Consider the following 24,437-nt stretch of genomic DNA (forward strand, 5'->3'; position numbering starts at 1 on the left):
TCCCCACTCCCCCCTTTTGCATATCTTATTTCTCTGGGGCAAATTTCTAGAAGTTGGATTACACAGTTACAGGATGTTGTTTGTATAATATTAATGACATTTTGTTATATTACACAGTAGGGTCAGGGGTCCTTTGTGTGTGTGTGTGTGTGTGTGTAAGAGAGAGAGAGACAGAGAGACAGAGAGAGACTGACTGATTGATTGTGGCTGGGGTCATTGGCTCATGCCACAGGGATCCTGTGTTGTCAGAGGACGACAGTAAAACTGCGTCTCTTCTTTTGCCTTTGTTGGGTGCTGGTGATTGAACTCAAGCCATCAGACTCACTGCGGAGTGCCTTTGCCTACTGTGCAAACCTCACCTACCAGGTCTCTTAATTTTTAGAGATTCAGAATCCTCTCCTACCCCCAGCATCTCTAACTTTCTCCCTCTCTTCTCTGACTCTCTCTGGCTTTCTTTTCTCTCTCTCCTTTCTTTTTGGGGGAACATCTAAAGGGGAAAACTTAGCAAAGCAGGACAGAGGTTACAGTGTCCACAGAGGAAGGCAGGAAAAGGCAGAGGATATTTCTTCTTTATTATTTGTTTCTTGTCTTTCAGCTGCAGAAAGCAGGCAGCAGCTGCTTCCCTGGGTGGAAGAGAATCCTCTGTGACAATCAGCAGACTGAGGGAGGGCCCTGCTTACTCAGACTTTCTCGCCTTCTGGGGAGATCAATGGACTTTGCCATTTCCATTATCTTTCACAATATCCCCTGGTGCTAGCTCAAACTGCCCTCTCTGAACAAACATTCCTCTCTAGGGGCGGGAGGCTTGCTAAACTTTCTGGCTCTCTTATTCCCAGCCTCCATTAGCGGGAGCTCTTTGAAAGGGCCTGTCGTTCCTCCAATTCCAAAGCCTACCTGCTCAATTTTCCTTTTCCAATTTTACGCTAGGTGTGAGGTGGGCACTTTCCTTATTAGAATCAGAGTTTTCTGGTGAATTCTAGAGTCTCCCTGTGACTGGTGCTGATGCTAAGATTCATGGGGGAAGTGCAGGAGACTCAGAGGCGGACGCAGCAGTGTTAGCAGCAGTGTTAAGCTGGTTGACTCAGGCTTCCCAATCTGAAACCTTACTGCAATGCTACAGCAGTCAAGACCTATTCAGTGTAAACACACTCAGATCAGTGGGACAGAAACACAAGCCCTAACAGTTATGCTCAATTGAATTTTGACAAAGGCACCAAAAGAATTCAACAGGGTGGGGGATGGTCTCTTAAACAAATGAAAAGCCACTGGAAAGACTGGATATCCATGTACAAAAGAATCAATTTGGACAAATGCTTAATATCACACACAATAATAAGTTCCCAGTGGATTGTAGACCTGAATATCTGAGCTAGAACTAGACAACTTAGAATATTAAGCAGCCTTGAGTCACGTGATGATCTTCACTATAACAGGAATACACAAACTGATAAAAAAGACAAAATAACAGGTGACATATTGAACTTCATTAAAATTGCACACATCTGTGCTTTGAAGGAAACAAGAAGGAAAACAGAGGAGTCTGGAGGTGGCACATACCTTTGATCCCAGTACTCAAGAAGTAGACCCCAGTGACTTTGAGACTAGAGACTAACCTGGTGAATTCCATTCCAGATATGGGATTTGTCCTTGAAATGTTCACAATCCAATAATAAGAAGCCAAGCTGGGCAGTGGTAGCGCACGCCTTTAATCCCAGCACTTGGGAGGCAGAGGCAGGCAGATTTCTGAGTTCGAGGCCAGCCTGGTCTACAGAGTGAATTCCAGGACAGCCAGGACTACACAGAGAAACCCTGTCTCAAAAAACAAAACAAAACAAAACCCAATAATAAGAAGCCAAATAATCAAAAATGTGAAAGGACAGAGGGTGAGGGATGTAGCTCAGTGGTAGAATGATTACAGTGCGCCAGGCCTTGGGTCTAACCCCCCCCCCCCCCCGCAGCATCACAAAATAAAGAGACACAAATAAAAATGGGCAAAAGATTATAATTTTATTCCAAAGTAATTATAGAAATGGCTGATAGCGTGTGAGAAGTCATTAGGTCACAGAAAGCAAAAGCCTGCCTGGTCGGAGAGCTCTGCTCGCCACCATGACTACACTAAAACACGCAGAGAAACAATTACTGCTGAGGAGAAAGAAATTATAGACCTTATTGCTGCTGGCGGGAAAATACAATGGAAGCATCCTCTTTGAAACAGCTTGACAGTCCCTCAGAACACTGAGGATGGAGTTACCACCATCTAGCAATTCCACTCCTAGGTGTGTGCCCCTCAGAGATGCAAACATGTCTATACAGAGTCTGCAGAGTGGAAACAACCTAGCTGTCCACCAGCTGATGAACGGATAAGGTGTGACACATCTGTCCGGTATAATGCTATTTAGTAACAAAAAAGGAATCGAGTTCAGACAGATGCTACAATGTGAATGAATCTCCAAAGAATTCCGGTAAATAAAAAAAGTCAGAAATTAAAGATGTCATACAGTGTGGCACCGTTTACATATAATGTCAGAACAGGCAAATGGAGCCAAAACAGGAAAGCAGATGGTCTAAGATTAAGGAGAGCACAGGGCTGGGGCCAGGCATGGGGAATAATGAGTCACCATGGCGAATGAAGGTTTCTCTTTAGTATGAAGAGAATGTCTAATGTTACTTAGAGTGATGGAGGGAATGTTCTACAACCTACTGAAAACGGAACTGTAGACTTCAAACTTGTCGCTTTGTAGTCCATAAATCACCTCTCAATAAAGATGTGTTTAGAGAGCAGCTTCGTTTTCACTGTTGAAAAGAGACAGCGGATTGTGTGGTTCACTGCCCTCAAGAAATTCGTTCATGTAATGCATGAAGGAGCAGACTATGGGATTGGCCTAAGGGGTTGCTGGTGATAAAAGCTGAGGGGGAGAAGGGCCAGAGAGAGGAGGGCGACATGGTACAGGAAGGACAGTGGAAACAAGGGCTGGTCAGAGAGATGCTCCCAGAAACGAAGTAACAAATTATCTCAGGGCCAGTAGCCTAGGTGAGAAGCAGGTGGAGATGGGGGTAGAGTCTTCAGACATCTTCCTAGAGAGCAGTTGGGTGGTGGGAAAGGACGAGGCTGATTTGCTGAGTATGTAGAAGGCCATGCTCAGCTCACAGCAAGTGTACCGTTAAGAGCGTGCAAATATTACAGTCAGCTAGACAAAGATTCTGCTTCACGCTAACAAATCTTATCAAAGGAAAATGATACTGCAGTTCAGACACCAGCCACAAACGGCAAGAGATTAACCCTTTCCACAAATGAAATGCGGATTAACACCAGGTAACTTTCTACGCAACTGTTTCTTCATTTAAGAGAAGTTCATGGGTGTAACCAGTCCCCTGGATCTCGTGTGTGTGTGTGTGTGTGTGTGTGTGTGTGTGTGTGTGTGTGTGTGTGTGTGTGTGATAACTGTAGGGGACAAAGGAAGCCCTGAGTTCTGAAGGAATGTGTGCTGCTGTTGATGTGGGCTTGGCCATGTCAGAGACCCTAGAAAGGTCACGCAGGAATGGCAAAGCCTCCCCGCATCCCAAGAAAAGTTCAGAGGGAAATGGCAAAGCCTGGTGCATGTGTGGAAACTGATAGCATGTGAAGAAATGTCCACTGGAGTTTTCACTCCCATGTTCACAGCCTAAAGACTGCTCTTTGCAGAAACCAATCCTACAGAGATTAGCTAAGTGTCTCCTTGACCCAACTATGTACCATAAACCCTGCCTCCTTGTTTATCTGTATAACAGCCTTGCCTTTTTGTTCAACTCAGTATAACAAATACGTTGAGCTTCTTGGTGGTGGTGGTGGTGGGGATGTTGCAGTTTCTCCATCAGAGATCCCACAGTCTCCCCAACACAGCTTCACTGTGTGCCCATGGATCCATCTGATTGTCTTACTTCATTCCTTCAACACCACAGTCAGGTCTGTCTGTGGTACCATGCTTGATATGGCAGTCATTTAAAACAAATTTTGAGCCCCAAGTGATAGACAGGTTTGATTTTACACGTGTGTGGTAGCTTGAATGTTGGAATGCTTGGTCCCTGGTTAGAAGAATTGTTTGGGAAGGATTAGGAGGCGTGGCCTTGTTGGAGGAGGTGTGGCCTTGTTAGAGGAGGCGTGTCACTGGGACCAACTCTGCGGTTTCAAAAGCTCATGCTGGGCCCAGTTTCTCTCTTCCTCTTCCTAAAACTTGTGGATCAGACATGAGCTTTCTGCTACTGCTCCAGTGCCAGGCCTGATTGTCCTCCTGCTGCCACACTCCCTGCCATGATTGTCAGGGACTCACCCTCTGAAATTGTAAATAAGCCCCCAACTAAATGTCAGCAGTTGCCCTGGTCATGGTGTTCCTTCCTAGGAACCCAGGGGTAACCAAGACAACGCGTCTGTCTATTTCCATTAGCAAAACCAAGAATACAGGAAAAAGAGGCTGTGGGGATGGCTCGGTGAGTAACTCCCTGTATAAGCACGGGGATCTGAGTTTGAATCTCCAGCACCCACATAAACAGCAGGGCATGGAGCCCAGCATTCAGGAGACTGAGGCAGGTGGACCTCAGAGTTTGAAGCCAGCCTGGTTGAGAGAAAGATCAAGATTCAGGACAGGGAGAGCCAGGGCTACACGGAGAAACCCTTTTAGCCAAACTAAATCAAAACCCAAAACAAACAGCAAATGCAGGGCGTGTCTGTACACGCTTGTAACCTGAGCACTGGGGAGCGGAGACAGAAAGATCCCAAGGTCTGTCCCTGGCCAGCCTGCCTCGCAGAATGATGAGCTTAGTAATAAGAGTGTCTTAAAGTAACAAGGAATTGTTAAGGAAGAGGGTAGTACTGAAAGAAGTCCTCCTCTGCCTCAAGATGCATCCATGTGGGTATCGCCCCCTACCTAACTGGATATGCAACAGACAAGAATACAGGACAAGTTAAAGAATATAATGGTATTATTATATCTCATTGCCTCATTGTATCTAGTCAGACACAGACACACAATCACACACAGACACACACACACACACCCTGCCCTTAAAAGCTCAGAGCATGTCCAGACACATAGCACATCACAATGATTCTTCCTTACATGTCGTAGCCTCTCCCCATCAAAGCCTGTCTTTTTCTGACAGCCCTGTGACACTGGGTAGAAGTGACAGAACAGCTGTGGTTAGGGCTTACTCATCTGTACAGTTACTAGATGGTAACAGCTAGAAATATAACAAGCGTAAAGGTTACATGTAATCTTAACCTTTGTAAAAGCCACATTGGGGCATATGGTTTTAATTTTAATAGAAACTCAACCATCCCTGCCCCTGCCAGATGAGAGCATCAAACCTTAGGTAAGAGGTGACGTGTTAAGATGTTGAGAGAGGAAAGGTGAGCCCCTCCCATTTAAAATAAAATAAAATGCAGAGAGATTGTAAAGATGAGTCAGCGTTAAGAGTGCGAGCTTGTTGCCTTTTTTTTTTTTTTTAATTTGAAATGCACTGGCGTGAGAGTGTCAGATCCCTTGGAACTGGACTTACAGACAGTTTGAGCTGCCATGTGGGTACTGGGAATTGAACCCTGGTGCTTTGGAAGAGCAGACAGTGCTTTTAACCACTGAGCCATCTCTCCAACTCCATACCTGCTGCTTTTATAGAGGACCTGGGTTCTGTTCCAAGCATCCATATCAGATGGATCATAGCTGCCTGTAATACCAGTCCCAGTGGATCCAATGCCCTTTTCTGGCCTCTACTGGCAACTCATGCATGCACACACACACACACACACACATACACACGCACACACCAAACAAATCTTTAAAAAACTAATACTGAAATCTATTCTTTATTGCTCATGCACAGCACCCAAGCCCTTGCCTCCGTGAGCAGCTCAGGAGTTCTCTGTTCCCATATGAATTTTTCTTTTCTAAAGAATGTAATGGGGGGCTGGAGAGATGGCTCACTGACTGCTCTTCTGAAGAGTTCAAATCCCAGCAACCACATGGTGGCTCATAACTATCTGTAATGAGATCTGACTCCCTCTTCTGGAATGTCTGAAGACAGCTACAGTGTACTTACATATAATAAATAAATAAATCTTTAAAAAGAAAAAAAAGAGAATGTAATGGACTCATCTAGTCACAATCTGTGACAGATACAGTCACTCAGCTACTGCATTTGGAGGAAGCACTCATGATTCTTACACACTGCCTGAGGGATGTACTCGACTATTGCAGCATGCGGGTAAACCCTCACCCAGACTGAGGCTTGCTGAATTGGTGCCTCCCAGTCCCAGTCCCCTCTTCCCTGAAGAGGTGGGAAGGAAGGTGGGAAGACAGGAAGAGAGCCATGAGGAATAAGGAGAGAGAAGGAGGGAGGTTGGGAAGCAAGAGGAAGGGAAAGGGAATTTCAAACATTTCCCTGACTACAGACTCCATTCTTTCATTTATTAGAGCCTTTCTAACTCACTGCTGTCAAAGTTGCTAAAGCCAAGACACCTCTACCACTTGTAAAGAAGCTAATGCCAGAAAAGGAAACCCATTTCTCCAAAAAAAAAAAAACAAACGTCTCCCTGACCTCCCACTGCTATGTCCCAGATGCCTCCATTTTAGTTTCAGCATTGAGCTGCGTCTTGGCAGACCTGGGTCAGAAGCCAAAAGCTGAAACATGCTTTGAACTAAGGGACAAGACCCCAGGGCACATCTCATCTCTTCCCCAGTGAGCCTCCAGTCAGCCCTGGTTGGGTCAAAGGGTGAGAGGGGAACTTAACAGGCTCAGGCTCAAGCAAGCTCTCCTCCCAGCTGCGTGAACAGCACTTCCTGTTCTGTTCTCTGAAGTGTGAGCTTGGCACCCTGTGAAGACCCAAGAGCCTACTTCTAGCCAAGCAAAGCAACCTTTCCTCCACGCTGAGAAGGTTGTTCCCATTCTCTGAGTTCTGACTCTTCAAAAGCAGGGGCCGGCTCTCCCCTCCCGGATTCTGAGGTAGCCAGGGAGGTGAATTCTAAGACACTGTGCTGTGCACCCTGGGGATTTCCCAGCCTTCCTGGTGCTTAAAATATGCATTCCATACCTTTCACGCCCTCCCATATACTCCAGGCTTTGGGATTATCACTTTTGATAATAAAGGGAAGAAATACATATAGGTAGGCTGTGGTAAAATCAGACGCAAAATGTTTTTGATCCTCCCATTTCTCTTCTCTCTCCACTGAAGGAGGGACCGGGAAATAAGCGTTCTCACCTAGGACATAGGGTATAGCACGCAAATGGAACATGGTCACTGGGAGTTCCCGTTAGTCAGGAAACCCGATCGATACAAAGAGTCTGCATCACTACAAATAGCTTTTCAGGTAGACAGACAGCAAAGGTATAACAAGGACATGGGGATCAGCACAGGCTGAGAGCGATTAACCAATACCTTCCCCAGATTGTCATCCTCTGGGCTGGACTGAACTCAGAGCTGGGCTAGAATAGGGTATGAGAGATGAATAGTTGGTCCACAGCCATTTGCTTCTGAAACCTTTCCTTAGTCTCTATATCTCTGGTGCCTTTTCTTAATTATTTTATGTGTATAAGGGTCTCTCTCTCTCTCTCTCTCTCTCACACACACACACACACACACACATACACACACACACACACACACACACATTACAGATGGTTGTGTGCCTCTATGTGGACTGCAAGAGCAGTCAGTGATCTTAACCATGTCGCCATTTCTCCAGCCCTCCCGCCCCCCCCACCAGTGGCTTTTTGTCTCTATACTGGGGTGACCCAGGAAGGCTGTGTGAGGGAAGTAGATGAGGGCGATGATTTATTAAACCCTGTGGCTTCTTGCTCCCTCACCAGAGGGTGCGTCTTGGGTCACGCCGGGCACTCAGCAGCTTTGTGGTGGGTATCGGTTTGTGCTTCCTCCCCTCTGCTTTCGATTCAATGCCTTCCTGTTGCAGTCTGAGCCTAATAAACCGCAGCCTCACAGCAGCTACCACAGCATGCAAACTGATCCATGTAGGGCTAAGTGTGGGACAACAGGGGTGAGGGTAGGGAGGTAAGCAGAGGGGTAGAAGCTAGCTGGAAAGAAGAACAATTCCCAAGATAACATGTCGCGCTGAGGAACAAGGACGCCTTCGAGTGTAATTCAAAGTCACCTACCTCCCTGGCTGCATTCAGCTGTGCTAACATCAATCCTGAGTGAACCTGGTTAAACACATGTTCATGTGCATTATAGTGGGGGTTTCCTTTCCTTTTCTTTTCTTTTCTTTTTTTTTTTTTTGAGTCAAGATTTGCTTATGTTAGCTGCAATCCAGCAAACCCCCTGCCTCTCAGCAACAAGACTTACTGGCATATATCAACATACCCAGTTTAAATTATGATCTTAACATAGAGTTATTTAAAAATTCAGCGTCCAGGTTCAGTTCTGATCCAGATCAATGCCATTGTGAGGTTAGAACTCAGTCTGGATACATTTGAGGCCCTGCAGTAGAATGTGTCAGGGAAAGGAAAGTGCATTTGTGGAGATCTAGAAGAGGAAGCAGGGTGTAGTCTGGCTGTGGCACAGCCCTGCTGCTGAAGAGCGATGAGCTGCTAACCTCAGACAAGATCTAGAGGTCAGTTTAAAGCCAAAGGGCTATAAACAAGACATGGATTTATCAGTTATGGAAACGACATCTTGATGGCCGATAGAAAGCAAGCAGAGAAAAACAGCAGGCAAAAGGCTGACAGGAGGTAGAACCCCAAGTGCATGCAGACAGTGCACACACAGACCAGAAGGCGACGGCAACAGTGGGAGATGTGGGTGCTCAAGGAGGATGCCTTACTGAATGTGGTGCTGATGGGATTTGGAGAGTAATCAAGGGTGAATCCCAGGCTACTAGGTAAGCTGGCATATAGCATATACTGGGGTGACGAGCACTACAGGAAGAATAGCTTTGGGGGAGTGAGTTGGCTAATAAGGTTTCAGAATTCCCAAGTGGGGTTCTGTGTGGAAGCTGGATATATAGATGTGGAATTCTGGGGAAGCTACTATTGATATATAGATCTCATAGTGCTATGGGAGGGCTAGACTTCCCTTGAAGATATGAAGTAAAGCGGCTGGTACAGTACAGGATCTCTAGCAGTAACACTGCAGGAGCTTATAAGGGAAGAGAAGCCTGCAAAGGATGCAGATGAGCCATGGCTAAGGTGGAAAACAACAAAAAACAAAGCAAAGCAAAGCAGTGCATGGAAATCAAAGGAAAACAGTGAGCGCGTCAAGGCAGATGCGGTCATCAGCATCCAACGCTGCCCAGAGGAAAGATAAAGGCTGATGTGTTCGCTGGATTTCACCATCCAGGTAAGGTGGTGTCCTCACCATTCCTAGGGAAAGCGCTCTGAATCTGCTGTGAGGCAATGCCATTACAGAAGACAAGCGTCATTAGAAACAGCGAAGAAACACAGCTCATTAGCTCACCCGACTCCCTTTCACACTATCCCCAACTGGGGTGGATGGGGTGTGGGTGAAAGGGAGTTATGAATTGCCTGAGGAGTGTCTGTGTTTTTTCCAAAGAGAGTTGAGGTTAGGGATTGGGCGACTTATTCCATGCCCAGGAGAACATTCAGCCAGCCAGTGATGGCCTATATGCTCTCTGGTGCCAGCATGAAGATGTTGGTTAGATTATGCCAAGAATGGGATGCAATTCTCAAGAACAGGAAGAGGTCTATCCGAAATGGAAAGAAAATTCTGACATGGGGGTGGAGTGGAAACCAGGGCAGTATTTTTCAGAAGAGCAAACCCAGAAATGAACAGACAAGGGCAAAAGGAATCAAAGAGCTGCCTGATAGCCTTCCTATCCTGTCTCAAAACAGCCAGCAGAAAAACATCACGCTCAAAATCGGCTCTTATGGCTCTTATTAGGAGAGGGAAATTACTCACCCCTCGGGTCCTCTTGACATGTAACGCTTCTCCCTGAACGTTTTTCCCCCTCAAACAGAGAGCAACTATTCTGAGAATAGATGAGAAAATTTATCTATAAAACAGGAAAAAAGCAGCCCATAGGGCCCCAGTGAAGATCAAATGACAGCATTTCTGTGAAAGTCAATTTTACGCTACTGAGAACAGTTCAAATGTCTGTTGCTTATGTTACTCAAGGCGACTGATAAGAACACAAGAATATTTTTAAGTTAATTTCTCTGTAAGACAGAGATACCATTACAGCCCCATTATGTACATATATGACTGGGAATTATCCTTTGGACTCGGGAGGCATCAGGGCTGAGCATCTCAATGTCCTACAAAAATTTTTAAATTTAAAAACCCAACTAGGCATGGGGTAGATGCTTTTAAACCCAGCAATCAGAAGGCAGAGGCAGCCAGCCTGGTGTACATAGGGGGCCAGCCTGGTCTATATAAGGAGGTCCAGGATGGCCAGTGTTACCAAGTGAGACCCTGTCTCAGAAAACCCCAAATGAAATTAAAAATAAACAGAACTAAGTGTTAAGTTACATCTAAAAAGCTTGGGTAGGGCGTGGTGTTGGAGTGCTTGCCCGGGATACACAGAACCCTGGACTGGATCTCCAACACTGTGAAAAAAAAAGTGGAACTGGGGTGTGGGAGCGGTGGAGCTGGGGTGTGGGAGCGGTGGAGCTGGGGAGTGGGGGTGGTGGTGCTGGGGTGTGGGGGTGGTGGAGTTGGGGTGGGGGTGGTGGTGCTGGGGTGTGGGGGGTGGAGCTGGGGGGTGGGGGTGGTGGAGCTGGGGTGTGGGGGTGGTGGAGTTGGGGTGGGGGTGGTGGTGCTGGGGTGTGGGGGGTGGAGCTGGGAGGTGGGGGCGGTGGTGCTGGGGGGTGGGGGTGGTGAGAAGCTAGACAGTAAAGTACTTGCTGCTCAAGCCCGAGGACCTGAGTCTGAACCCCAGGATACACTCATGTCAAAGCTGACCACACAAGCTTCTAATCTCAAGGCTGGGGAGACAGGCAGGCCGAGGGCTTAAAGCCTGGCCAGTAAGACTGACTACCACTCAGCCATTTAATTTTTTCTTCTCGAGACAGCATGTCTCTGTGTAGCTGTCCTAGAAATCACTCTGTACACCAGGCTGTCCTAGAACTCAGAAAGTATGTGTGCTACCATGCCCAGTTTTTGTTGTTTGTTTGATTGTTTTTAGTATTTGTCCACAAGCATTCCTGGTACCCTGGCACAACAACAAAATGTGTCAGAGCCCATGGATCTGGAGTTACAGTAGTGATCTGCCGCGTGCATGCTGAGAATCTAGTCTTCTAGAAGATCAGCCAAAACTCTCAACTGTCACTGTTCTCTACCATAGAGTGGTTTCTCTGTTGAGGAAGCAGCAGACTTTGGAGTTTTGCTGCCCTCTGCTGGGAATACTCATGGTCTTTGATGTGAACCAGAACATCTGAGCACTTGCAACCAGACACCTTTCCTTATGGTAAAAAGCCAAAGGAGTAGATCTGCGGTGACTTGATGTTCTGCTGTGATGTGCAGATTTCTGAGAGGACAAATAAACTTAAAAGCTTCTAAAAAAAAAAAAAAGACTAAGAGAACAACTGAAGAGGTTGTCCAGAGTCCAGAGGAAATAGGCAAGAATGCTCAGGCTACACAGATCTTTTTATTAAGTACTAGGATCAGAGTCAGAACCGCGTGGATGATGAGAGGCTATATCACCAGTGCTCAGTATATCAAGACAGCGTCTCACCATGTAGCCCTAGGCTGGGTTAGAATTCCAAATCTTGCTTTTACCTGCAGTGCTAGGCATGGGCCTCTGTGTCATGCTACAGTGCTCTTCTTGAACATTTGTAATAGCCAAGGTGATTCATTGTGTACATACAAATTGCTTCAAGTTTGTAAAGCTCACCAGCCAGGACTGCATTTTAATCCTCAAAGAGTCCATGAATGGGAAGAGATTGTAATTCCCATTCCCCCGTGTGGAAACTGAGGCGCGTGGTACTATATAACTCACCTAAAGCCCTACTGCTGGAATGCCGAGCTAGAGCTAGAAGTCATGCCTTTTGGCTCACAGTTCTGTCTTTTTGGTTTTTTTTCTACCAGTTCACCTGCTGCATTTTTTTAGAAGCAACATCTCTGTTGCAATTTCATACAAATCTCTATCCCGATCCAGTAATGTTCATTTTACAAAACCGTTCCAGACAAATAGATATGCAGGTGTACAACTGATTCTAGTTCCAACGGCCTCACCTATACAACCATCAAGGAACAAACTTCTCAGCATGCGGATTCAACCATCGTAGGTCTGTGATAAGCAAACATATTTACATTATATGATATATTGGCCAAGGCATTTATCACTGGAGTCACCTTTTCAGATAAGTAAGAATGGTTATATGACTTGCATTGAAGTTCATTAAAGCAGCTCTACAACGTGAAGTCCCTGAGTGTGATGGTTCCCTGGAAGTCCCCCTGACAGATCTGCCGGTTGCCTGGGTCGTTTTCCTCCTAATCTGTCCCATTCCTTCTCTATTTACCTTTCGATCGTTTCTGCTCCAAAAAACCAATTTGGCTTGCTAAGCCTCCTCCAAAGTGCCCACTATACATTCACATCACTGGTATTTTGTTCTGGTTTCTTTCACGTGCTTCTACTCTGCTCTGATTATTTTAGTACCTTTCATTTAAAATTATTTCCCCCAAACTGTGCATGTTATTTTATAAGTCAGTGTGCTGACCCTGCAAACATGCCGAGTATGTCCCATGAACTAGTCATGGTTCTGAGTGCCTGAGTAACAGTTGGTTTCTCCTGTAGGGATCTCACAGGGCATACATTTAAGGACACAAAGAAGTACACACCAACAGGTACTGAGTTGCTGACCTCCATATGCTATAAATGTGAGCACGTTACTGTGGAGGGTGAAACTATAGCTCCTCCTAGACCTGTGGGAACGGGTATGAGGATGTGAGCATGCTACATTCTGGTGACACTGGAGATAAGAACTTTAGCAGACTTAAAGGGAAAGACCAGGCATGAAGGCACATGTCACCCCAGCACTCGGGAGGAGCAGGCAAGAGGACCAGGAGTCAAGGGCTTCATCAAGAACAGAGGTGGAGGCCTCACTATGAGCTGGGCTAGATGAAACCAACTCAGAAACAAACAAACAAACAAACAAAACCAACAGGATAGGAAGAGGTTACAGCAAAGGAATTTAGTGAGGCAAGACCCTGGGTAAATGCTTGGTTACAAGCACCTGTGGTGTGACTGGAACAAAGTAAGTGTTCATGGTGCAGGCGCAGGGAGAGGAGTCCAGGGGAGCACGGCCACCGGGGTATGAGCTGGAGTATGTAATCTTTTACTCTACAGGAAGTGAGGTACTGTCGTTAATCGTTTCAGAAGACTCCTGGCATCACAGCACTACTGGGAGACGTAGCCCACTGCCAGGGCCTATGCTAACGTCATCAAATGCTTAAACCAAGGCAAAACGTTGGGAAAGGAAGACATGGACAGGAAATGGTTGGAAGTTATGAAGAAGTCTGGTTAACAGTTGAGTTGGAAGCTGGCAAGCAAATGGGGTGTCAGAAGCAGCTCATGATCAGACAGTGTAGGGCGGGTAAAGGAAGCTGGTTTGGCTTATCTTCAAGACCAATGTGGTAAACACCTTAGAAATACTTAAGTTACTTATGGAACCCTAAAAACAGCCAACAAGCAGCAAAGTGGGGGTGCAGAGTCTCCAAACTCAAGTTTGAAGAGAAGAGAATTTGAGAATTACCAGCATACATGCAATAGCTGAAACTCTCACTATGGGAAACCAGAGACATTTGTGTCTTGAGTTCTTGTACTGCATACATTTTTTTTCTCTCTCTAAAGGGTTTCCTTAAAGAGGAGCTTATGGAAATGCTAAGTAAAAAAGAGAGAAAACATTATAAAAACCAATCAAAAATAAAACCAGGGCTAAAAATAGTAACCGTAAAATGTGAATTTCAAAGCTCTCACAGAAGCATCAACAGCATTCTATCAATAAAAACAGCATTGAGAAATGGAAAAGGAGGGAGGGAGACGGAGGACAGACAAAGGGCACAGGAAACTGGGCAGTTATTCCTATTCTCTGTCTCTCTGTCTCTTTTCTCTTTCTTTTTTTTTTTTTCAATAAAGGACATAAAAGAAAACCTAAAAATTTATATTTTAAAGATTGTTATATAATATGCTCATTCTGAGATATAAGATATTGACAGTTCAGTTGTTAACAATGGCTTGAATTTCATTAATTCACTAATTTTATTAATATAGAAAAATAAAATATAATAATATAAAGTAAAACTACCACTTCAAAGTTGGATAAAGCAAAACAACAGAAGAAGAGCCCAAGAAAAGGCTCAATAATCAGAGAACCACTCTTTTGCTCACTCAAGATTCTCATAAAACACTAAACTGGAAGTGATACACACACACACACACACACACACACACACACACACATAAGAACAGTACCTTGCAGGCCCTGTATATGATGCTCCAGACTCTGCAAGTTTATATGAGCTTTACTTGTGTTGATTTAGAGAGCCTTGCTCTTTTGGTGGTCTCCTTCCCATTTGGTTTTTTCAGTCCTTCTGCCTCATCTTCCTCTGTGTTTCCTGTGCTCTGAAGGGAGAAAGAGTGATGATGATGATGATGGTGGTGGTGGTGGTGGTGATGATGATGATGATGATAGCCCTTGGAACTGACTGTTGGAGGTCTCTCACTCTCTGAGCAATGTGTGACTGGGTCTCTGCATTTGTTCCCATCTGCTACAGGAGGCAGCTTCCTGGAAGATAGCTTAACAAGGCACTGATCTATGAGTTCAGCAGAGCAGCATCAGGAGCCATTTAATCACTTCATTCTGATCTCTGGTTTTACACCAGTGTTATCTTGTCGGTTTTACCTGCCAGGAGACAAAAGGTATCCATTTTCTCATAGTGACTCTGGGATATCAAGCACTGAAGAACAGGCCTCATGTTCAGTAGTAACTGACCAACATGAAACGGACCCCACAGTTCTTTGTGTGTGTGTGTGTGTGTGTGTGCAGTTTCATTTGATTATAATTTGATGGGATTGGAGCAGAGTATGAATTTTATTTATTTATTTATTTATTTATTTATTTATTTTTATTTTTTTGTTTCACATATTTATTTTTTTTAATTTTTAATATTTTTATTACATATTTTCCTCAATTACATTTCCAATGCTATCCCAAAAGTCCCCCATAGCGCCCCCCACTTCCCTACCCACCCATTCCCATTCTTTTGGCCCTGGCATTCCCCTATATTGGGGCATATAAAGTTTACAAGTCCAATGGGCCTCTCTTTCCAGTGATGGCCTACTAGGCCATCTTTTGATAAATATGCAGCTAGAGACAAGAGCTCCGGGGTACTGGTTAGTTCATCATGTTGTTCCAACTATAGGGTTGCAGATCCCTTTAGCTCCTTGGGTACTTTCTCTAGCTTCTCCATTGGGAGCCCTGTGATACATCCAATAGCTGACTATGAGCATCCACTCCTGTGTTTGCTAGGCCCCGGCATCGTCTCACAAGAGACAGCTATATTTGGGTCCTTTCAGCAAAATCTTGCTAGTGTATGCAATGGTGTCAGCGTTTAGAAGCTGATTATGGGATGGATCCCTGGATACGGCAGTCTCTAGATGGTCCAACCTTTCATCACAGCTCCAAACTTTGTCTCTGTAACTCCTTCCATGGGTGTTTTGTTCCCAATTCTAAGAAGGGGCACAGTGTCCACACTTTGGTCTTCATTCTTCTTGAGTTTCATGCGTTTAGCAAATTGTATCTTATATCTTGGGTATCCTAAGTTTTGGGCTAATATCCACTTATCAGTGAATACATATTGTGTGAGTTCCTTTGTGATTGTGTTACCTCACTCAAAATGATGCCCTCCAGGTCCATCCATTTGGCTAGGAATTTCATAAATTCATTCCTTTTAATAGCTGAGTAGTACTCCATTGTGTAAATGTACCATAATTTCTGTATCCATTCCTCTGTTGAGGGACATCTGGGTTCTTTCCAGCTTCTGGCTATTATAAATAAGGCTGCTATGAACATAGTGGAGCATGTGTCCTTCTTACCGGTTGGGACATCTTCTGGATATATGCCCAGGAGAGGTATTGCTGGATCCTCCGGTAGTACTATGTCCAATTTTCTGAGGAACCGCCAGACTGATTTCCAGAGTGGTTGTACAAGCTTGCAATCCCACCAACAATGGAGGAGTGTTCCTCTTTCTCCACATCCTCACCAGCATCTGCTGTCACCTGAATTTTTGATCTTAGCCATTCTGACTGGTGTAAGGTGGAATCTCAGGGTTGTTTTGATTTGCATTTCCCTGATGATTAAGGATGTTGAACATTTTTTCAGGTGCTTCTCTGCCATTCGGTATTCCTCAGGTGAGAATTCTTTGTTCAGTTCTGAGCCCCATTTTTTAATGGGGTTATTTGACTTTCTGGAGTCCACCTTCTTGAGTTCTTTATATATATTGGATATTAGTCCCTTATCTGATTTAGGATAGGTAAAGATCCTTTCCCAATCTGTTGGTGGTTTTTTTGTCTTATTGATGGTGTCTTTTGCCTTGCAGAAGCTTTGCAGTTTCATAAGGTCCCACTTGTCAATTCTCAATCTTACAGCACAAGCCATTGCTGTTCTATTCAAGAATTTTTCCCCTGTGCCCATATCTTCAAGGCTTTTCCCCACTTTCTCCTCTATAAGTTTCAGTGTCTCTGGTTTTATGTGAAGTTCCTTGATCCACTTAGACTTGACCTTAGTACAAGGAGATAGGAATGGATCGATTCGCATTCTTCTACATGTTAACAACCAGTTGTGCCAGCACCATTTGCTGAAAATGCTGTCTTTCTTCCACTGGATGTTTTTAGCTCCCTTGTCAAAGATCAAGTGACCGTAGGTGTGTGAGTTCATTTCTGGGTCTTCAATTCTATTCCATTGGTCTATTTGTCTGTCACTATACCAGTACCACACAGTTTTTATCACAATTGCTCTGTAGTAAAGCTTTAGGTCCGGCATGGTGATTCCACCAGAGGTTCTTTTATCCTTGAGAAGAGTTTTTGCTATCCTAGGTTTTTTGTTATTCCAGATGAATTTGCAGATTGCACTTTCTAATTCGTTGAAGAATTGAGTTGGAATTTTGATGGGGATTGCATTGAATCTGTAGATTGCTTTTGGCAAGATAGCCATTTTTACAATGTTGATCCTACCAATCCATGAGCATGGGAGATCTTTCCATCTTCTGAGATCTTCTATAATTTCTTTCTTCAGAGACTTGAAGTTTTTTTTTATACAGATCTTTCACTTCCTTAGTTAGAGTCACGCCAAGATATTTTATATTATTTGTGACTATTGAGAAGGGTGTTGTTTCCTTAATTTCTTTCTCAGCCTGTTTATTCTTTGTGTAGAGAAAGGCCATTGATTTGTTTGAGTTAATTTTATATCCAGCTACTTCACCGAAGCTGTTTATCAGGTTTAGGAGTTCTCTGGTGGAATTTTTAGGGTCACTTATATATACTATCATATCATCTGCAAAAAGTGATATTTTGACTTCATCTTTTCCAATTTGTATCCCTTTGATCTCCTTTTGTTGTCGAATTGCTCTGGCTAGGACTTCAAGTACAATGTTGAATAGGTATGGAGAAAGTGGACAGCCTTGTCTAGTCCCTGATTTTAGAGGGATTGCTTCAAGCTTCTCACCATTTACTTTGATGTTGGCTACTGGTTTGCTGTAGATTGCTTTTATCATGTTTAGGTATGGGCCTTGAATTCCTGATCTTTCCAAGACTTTTATCATGAATGGATGTTGGATCTTGTCAAATGCTTTTTCCGCATCTAACGAGATGACCATGTGGATTTTGTCTTTGAGTTTGTTTATATACTGGATTACGTTGATGGATTTCCGTATATTGAACCATCCCTGCATCCCTGGGATGAAACCTACTTGGTCAGGATGGATGATTGTTTTGATGTGTTCTTGGATTCGGTTAGCAAGAACTTTATTGAGGATTTTTGCATCAATATTCATAAGGGATATTGGTCTGAAGTTTTCTATCTTTGTTGGGTCTTTTTGTGGTTTAGGTATCAGAGTAATTGTGGCTTCATAGAATGAGTTGGGTAGAGTACCTTCTGTTTCTATTTTGTGGAATAGTTTGTGAAGAACTGGGATTAGATCTTCTTTGAAGGTCTGATAGAACTCTGCACTAAACCCATCTAGTCCTGGGCTTTTTTTGGTTGGGAGACTATTAATGACTGCTTCTATTTCTTTGGGGGATATAGGGCTGTTTAGATCATTAACCTGATCTTGATTCAACTTTGGTACCTGGTATCTGTCTAGGAACTTCTCCATTTCATCCAGGTTCTCCAGTTTTGTTGAGTATAGCCTTTGGTAGAAGGATCTGATGGTGTTTTGGATGTCTTCAGGATCTATTGTTATGTCTCCTTTTTCATTTCTGATTTTGTTAATTAGGATGCTTTCCCTGTGCCCTCTAGTGAGTCTGGCTAAGGGTTTATCTATCTTGTTGATTTTCTCAAAGAACCAGCTCCTTGATTGGTTGATTCTTTGAATAGTTCTTCTTGTTTCCACTTGGTTGATTTCGCCCCTGAGTTTGATTATTTCCTGCCGTCTACTCCTCTTGGGTGAATTTGCTTCCTTTTGTTCTAGTGCTTTTAGGTGTGTTGTCAAGCTGCTAATGTGTGCTCTCTCTAGTTTCCTTTTGGAGGCACTCAGAGCTATGAGTTTTCCTCTTAGAAATGCTTTCATTGCATCCCATAAGTTTGGGTATGTTGTGGCTTCATTTTCATTGGACTCTAAAAACTCCTTAATTTCTTTCTTTATTCCTTCCTTGACCAAGGTATCATTGAGAAGAGTGTTGTTCAGTTTCCACGTGAATGTTGGCTTTCTATTATTTATTTTGTTATTGAAGATCAGCCTTAGTCCATGGTGATCTGATAGGATGCATGGGATAATGTCAATATTTTTGTATCTGTTGAGGCCTGTTTTGTGACCAATTATGTGGTCAATTTTGGAGAAGGTACCATGAGGTGCTGAGAAGAAGGTATATCCTTTTGTTTTAGGATAGAATGTTCTGTAGATATCTGCCAGATCCATTTGATTCATAACTTCTGTTAGTTTCACTGTGTCCCTGTTTAGTTTCTGTTTCCATGATCTGTCCATTGGTGAAAGTGGTGTGTTGAAGTCTCCCACTATTACTGTATGAGGTGCAATGTGTGCTTTGAGATTTACTAAAGTTTCTTTAATGAATGTGGCTGCCTTTGTATTTGGAGCATAGATATTCAGGATTGATAGTTCCTCTTGGAGGATTTTACCTTTGATGAGTATGAAGTGTCCCTCCCTGTCTTTTTTTGATGACTTTGGGTTGGAAGTCAATCTTATCAGATATTAGAATGGCTACTCCAGCTTGTTTCTTCCTACCATTTGCTTGGAAAATTGTTTTCCAGCCTTTCATTCTGAGATAGTGTCTATCTTTTTCTCTGAGATGAGTTTCCTGTAAGCAGCAAAATGTTGGGTCCTGTTTCTGTAGCCAGCCTGTTAGTCTATGTCTTTTTATTGGGGAGTTGAGTCCATTGATATTAAGAGATATTAGGGAGAAGTAATTGTTGCTTCCTTTTATTTTTGTTGTTAGAGTTGGTGTTCTGTTTTTGTGGCTGTCTTCTTTTAGGTTTGTTGAGGGATTACCTTCTTGCTTTTTCTATGACGTGGTTTCCGTCCTTGTATTGGTTTTTTTCTGTTATTATCCTTTGAAGGGCTGGATTCGTGGAAAGATAATGTGTGAATTTGGTTTTATCGTGGAATACTTTGGTTTCTCCATCTATGGTAATTGAGAGTTTGGCTGGGTATAGTAGCCTGGTCTGGAAATTGTGTTCTCTTAGTTTCTGTATAACATCTGTCCAGGCCCTTCTGGCTTTCATAGTCTCTGGTGAAAAATCCGGTGTAATTCTGATAGGCTTGCCTTTATATGTTACTTGACCTTTTTCCCTTACTGCTTTTAGTATTCTATCTTTATTTAGTGCATTTGTTGTTCTGATTATTATGTGTCGGAAGGAATTTCTTTTCTGGTCCAGTCTATTTGGAGTTCTGTAAGCTTCTTGTATGTTCATGGGCATCTCTTTCTTTAGGTTTGGGAAGTTTTCTTCTATAATTTTGTTGAAGATATTTGCTGGTCCTTTGAGTTGAAAATCTTCATTCTCATCTACTCCTATTATCCGTAGGTTTGGTCTTCTCATTTTTTTCCTGGATTTCCTGGATATTTTGAGTTAGGATCTTTTTGGATTTTGTATTTTCTTTGATTGTCGTGCCGATGTTCTCTATGGAGTCTTCTGCACCTGAGATTCTCTCTTCCATCTCTTGTATTCTGTTGCTGATGCTCGTATCTATGGTTCCAGATTTCTTTCCTAGTGTTTCTATCTCCAGTGTTGCCTCAATTTGGGTTTTCTTCATTGTTTCTACTTCCCTTTTTAGGTCTTGGATGGTTTTATTCAATTCCATCACCTGTTTGGTCTGGTTTTCCTGCAATTCTTTAATGGATTTTTGTACTTCCTCTTTAATGTCTTCTACCTGTTTAGCAGTGTTCTCCTGCAATTCTTTAATGGATTTTTGTGCTTCCTCTTTAATGTCTTCTACCTGTTTAGCAGTGTTCTCCTGGTATTCTTTAAGGGATTTTTGTACTTCCTCTTTAATGTCTTCTACCTGTTTAGCAGTGTTCTCCTGCAATTCTTTAAGGGATTTTTGTGCTTCCTCTTTAATGTCTTCTACCTGTTTACCAGTGTTCCTTTGTATTTCTTTAAGTGTGTTATTAAAGTCCTTCTTGATGTCCTCTACCATCATCATGAGATATGCTTTTAGAACCGGGTCTAGCTTTTCCGGTGTGTTGGGGTGCCCTGGACTGGGCGAAGTTGGAGTGCTGGGTTCTGATGATGGTGAGTGGTCTTGGTTTCTGTTAGTAAGATTCTTATGTTTACCTTTCGCCATCTGGTAATCTCTGGGATTAGTTGTTATTGTTGTCACTGTTTAAAGATTAGAGCAGACTCTGTGTTCCACTCACCAGAAGTCTCAAAATCCTGTGGTGGGTGTCCTGGGTAGCTGGCGGGTGTCAGCAGACCCTGCGCTCTAGCTACCCCGGTGCTGTTCAGACTGGAAGAGGCTTGTGGCCCTACTCAGGCCAGATTTCTGCCTCCCCAACCAAAGCAGTCTCAGGTCCCGCGGGATTGGACTGGAGCAGAAGCTGTTCCACTCACCAGAAGTCTCAAAATCCTGTGGCGGGTGTCGTGGGTAGCTGGCGAGTGTCAGCCGACCCTGTGCCCTAGCTACCCTGGTGCTGTTCTGACCGGAAGAGGCTTGTGGCCCTACTCAGGCCAGATTTCTGCCTCCCCAACCAAAGCAGTCTCAGGTCCCACGTGATTGGACTGGAGCAGAAGCTGTGTTCCACTCACCAGAAGTCTCAAAATCCTGTGGCGGGTGTCGTGGGTAGCTGGCGGGTGTCAGCTGACCCTGCGCCCTAGCTACCCTGGTGCTGTTCTGACCGGAAGAGGTTTGTGCTCTGTCTCTCTTTCTTTTCACTTTGTTAACTTCCTAGTAAATCAGATACAAAAAAAAATACTGAATTAATGCTAAGACTGGACTTAAAAATAGAGCAAGTGGGCTGGAGAGATGGCTCAGTGGTTAAGAGCACTGACTGCTCTTCTAGAGGTTCTGAGTTCAACTCCCAGCAACCACATGGTGGCTCACAGCCATCTGTAATGAGATCTGATGCCCTCTTCTGGTGTGTCTGAAAATAGCAACAGTGTACATTAAACAAATAAATATTAAAAAAAAGAATAGAGCAAGTACAAGGAGAACAGATGCAACCCATGCCAAGGGTGAAAACTGGCAAGCAATATCCCGGGAACAAAGGGCTAAATGGCAGAGAACTCAAACGAAAATCTTAAACAAGTGCACCAGCAGGAACTTAACAGAGGACAAACATGCCTGCATCATCCCTCAGGGCCAGCAAGAGGACAGTGTAATCTTGGAGCCCTGGACTCTCACCTAAGTATTCAACAAGCTCCCTTTGCAACTTTAGGCAAGCAAACAACAACAAAAGGTATAAAATTATAATCGTATGTATAAAATGCCTAGGACTCAGTGGTCAATAAAATTATGAGTTCAGTGTATGTTACTAAATCAAAGTCGGAATTCTAATTCTTCAAAGCTAAAACATGGACTGTTACAGTACTTGAAATAAAATCATTTGTGCTAGCTCAGTTCCTCTTCTCAGGGCCTAACTCGGGAGGGTTGCTGGCTTCTGAAGAGGTGTGCCATCTCAGTTGCTTGTTTGTATTTTTTGTACTGGGATCTAGGCATCTGGACTAGGCATGCTAGTCTGAAGTGCTCCCTGTCCTTGTCTTTGCTGCCTGGATGTTCTGGTCTTTGGTTGATGTTGCTGTCCCAGGCAGACAGCTGCTCTGTAGGTTGGCATGAGTCACAAGGGACTAGAGATGGGCTGGAAGGAAAGGCTAAAATGGACCATGAGGAAGAACCGGAGGGATGTTGCGTCCAGACCACGAGAACCAGTGAGTGAGTGATAGAATATAAGATCCAATTTGCTTATTTGACCTCGATCCAAGTCATACAAAACCAGCCATAACATAGGTTAGTGTCTAGTGGGCTCATGAGCAATTACAACACAGCATCATCTCTACAACCCTGATGGCTGGCACACCACTGAGCCATACCAAACAACTCAATGTTGAGGCTCAGCCAGTAGTGTTAAGTACACAAAATCCAAAGTGTTAGTTTTATGATCAAGAACACTGGGGATTTAGTAGTGAAAATTTTTGTTAGGTTTTAGAGTTTAAATTGTGAGGGGTTTTACTATGTGTCTTATTAAATCCTGTATTGCACAGAAAATATCAGCTTTGTAAAATTTTAAATATATTTATTATATGTGCAAGTATGTGCCACAGCACGTGTGTGGTCAGAAGACATGTGGGAGTCCCTCCTCACTCCTTCCACTATGTGAGTCCAGGGACTGAACTCAGGTTGTCAGTCTTGGTGGTGAGCATTTTAACTCACTAAGCCAATCTGCTGGCCTAGTTTCTTGCATTTGAAGAAAACTTACAAATATAAAATTTAAACTCCTTAGACGTGATTGAAGTAACTAGAACTGAAAATAAAATAGTATTTCAGTAGACTAAGATCTTTGAATATATTATAAGAACTATTCGGCAGGTCTGTTTTTGTGCACATAGTAGCTTTTGAATTATAATTTCAACCCTGAACTTATAGTTTAGACTGTAGAAGTCCTCCAACTCACAGCAGTTTTCCAGACTCCGGGCATCTAACTTTTGAGTTCTACATGCTATACATTTAGAGCAAACTGAAAGACCATGGGCCACCGTAATTTCATGAGCAATGCTGTGGTCTTGCCTGGCCAGAGATGGGTGTGGCACAGATTTTCTGGAATAAAGATATTTTTCACCTGTTTTACAAAGACTTCCCAAGAGGCTCAAGAACTGCTGTTGGACACTAAAATAACCAGGTATGTGTAAAATAACCAGGTATGTGTCGATGTGTCAAATATTTCTAAACTGTGATACCATGAGGTATCTAATAAAATAGGCAATGAAGTTCAGTGTCACATAACCAAGACAGCTGTTCTCAAGGGCAGGGCTGTCTCCCCTGCAGTAGGTCAGTTCTGCACCTGCAGTGACCTTGCCTGTGTGCTCAGCTCTCTAGAATGACTTCTAAACTTGCTAAACTCAGAATACAGTTTTAAGTCCTTATTTTCTTTGATGGGTTGGTGCACATACAGACAGACCCTGAGGGAGACGGACATGAGAAAACAAATGACAGTGGCTCGTGTATGCAGAGGCCATGATAAAATCCGTCAGTTCATGTACTTACCTGAAAAATTCAAACACCAAAACCAAACCCTTTTGGGTGACTCAAACACCAAACTGGCTGGTTCAAATCTTGGCCGACATCTTTTTGCTCTGTGACTTTGGACTATGTTTAACTCTTTTGTATCTCAGAGCAAGTCTCTGTTTGCAGAGTACTGGAAGCATACTTCAATAAGTCCCTCTTACCTGGACCCTCTGATCACCTTTCTTGAAACTGCTGTTTACTGTCCCCTCCCCCATGGCTCAATTCCATCTCCAAAGTTCTAATCTAATCTTTTTTTTTTTTTTTTTGGTAGTAGGGCAACCCTCAGCAGGCAAAGTAGCCCTAGTCTAGTTCTCCTGTCTGCTTATCCTGAGCTAAGATGAAGCAAATGTGCCTCGCTTTTACTACATGTCTTTCACATGCCATCATCTCTGTCTAGAATGCTTATTCTACTTCTCTAGCAACAAGTTACCTGTCATGTAATGTCCCTTCACTAAGGCCATACCATCGCTATACTTTCTACCTGGAATCCTGCTTGCTCACTGACCTGTTCTGCCTCTCAGATTTTCCTACTACCAGCTACTTAGAACAC

The sequence above is a fragment of the Mus caroli genome, unplaced genomic scaffold (genome assembly GCF_978045245.1).
Source record: "Mus caroli unplaced genomic scaffold, Mus_caroli_1 scaffold_3, whole genome shotgun sequence".
NCBI lineage: Eukaryota > Metazoa > Chordata > Mammalia > Rodentia > Muridae > Mus > Mus caroli.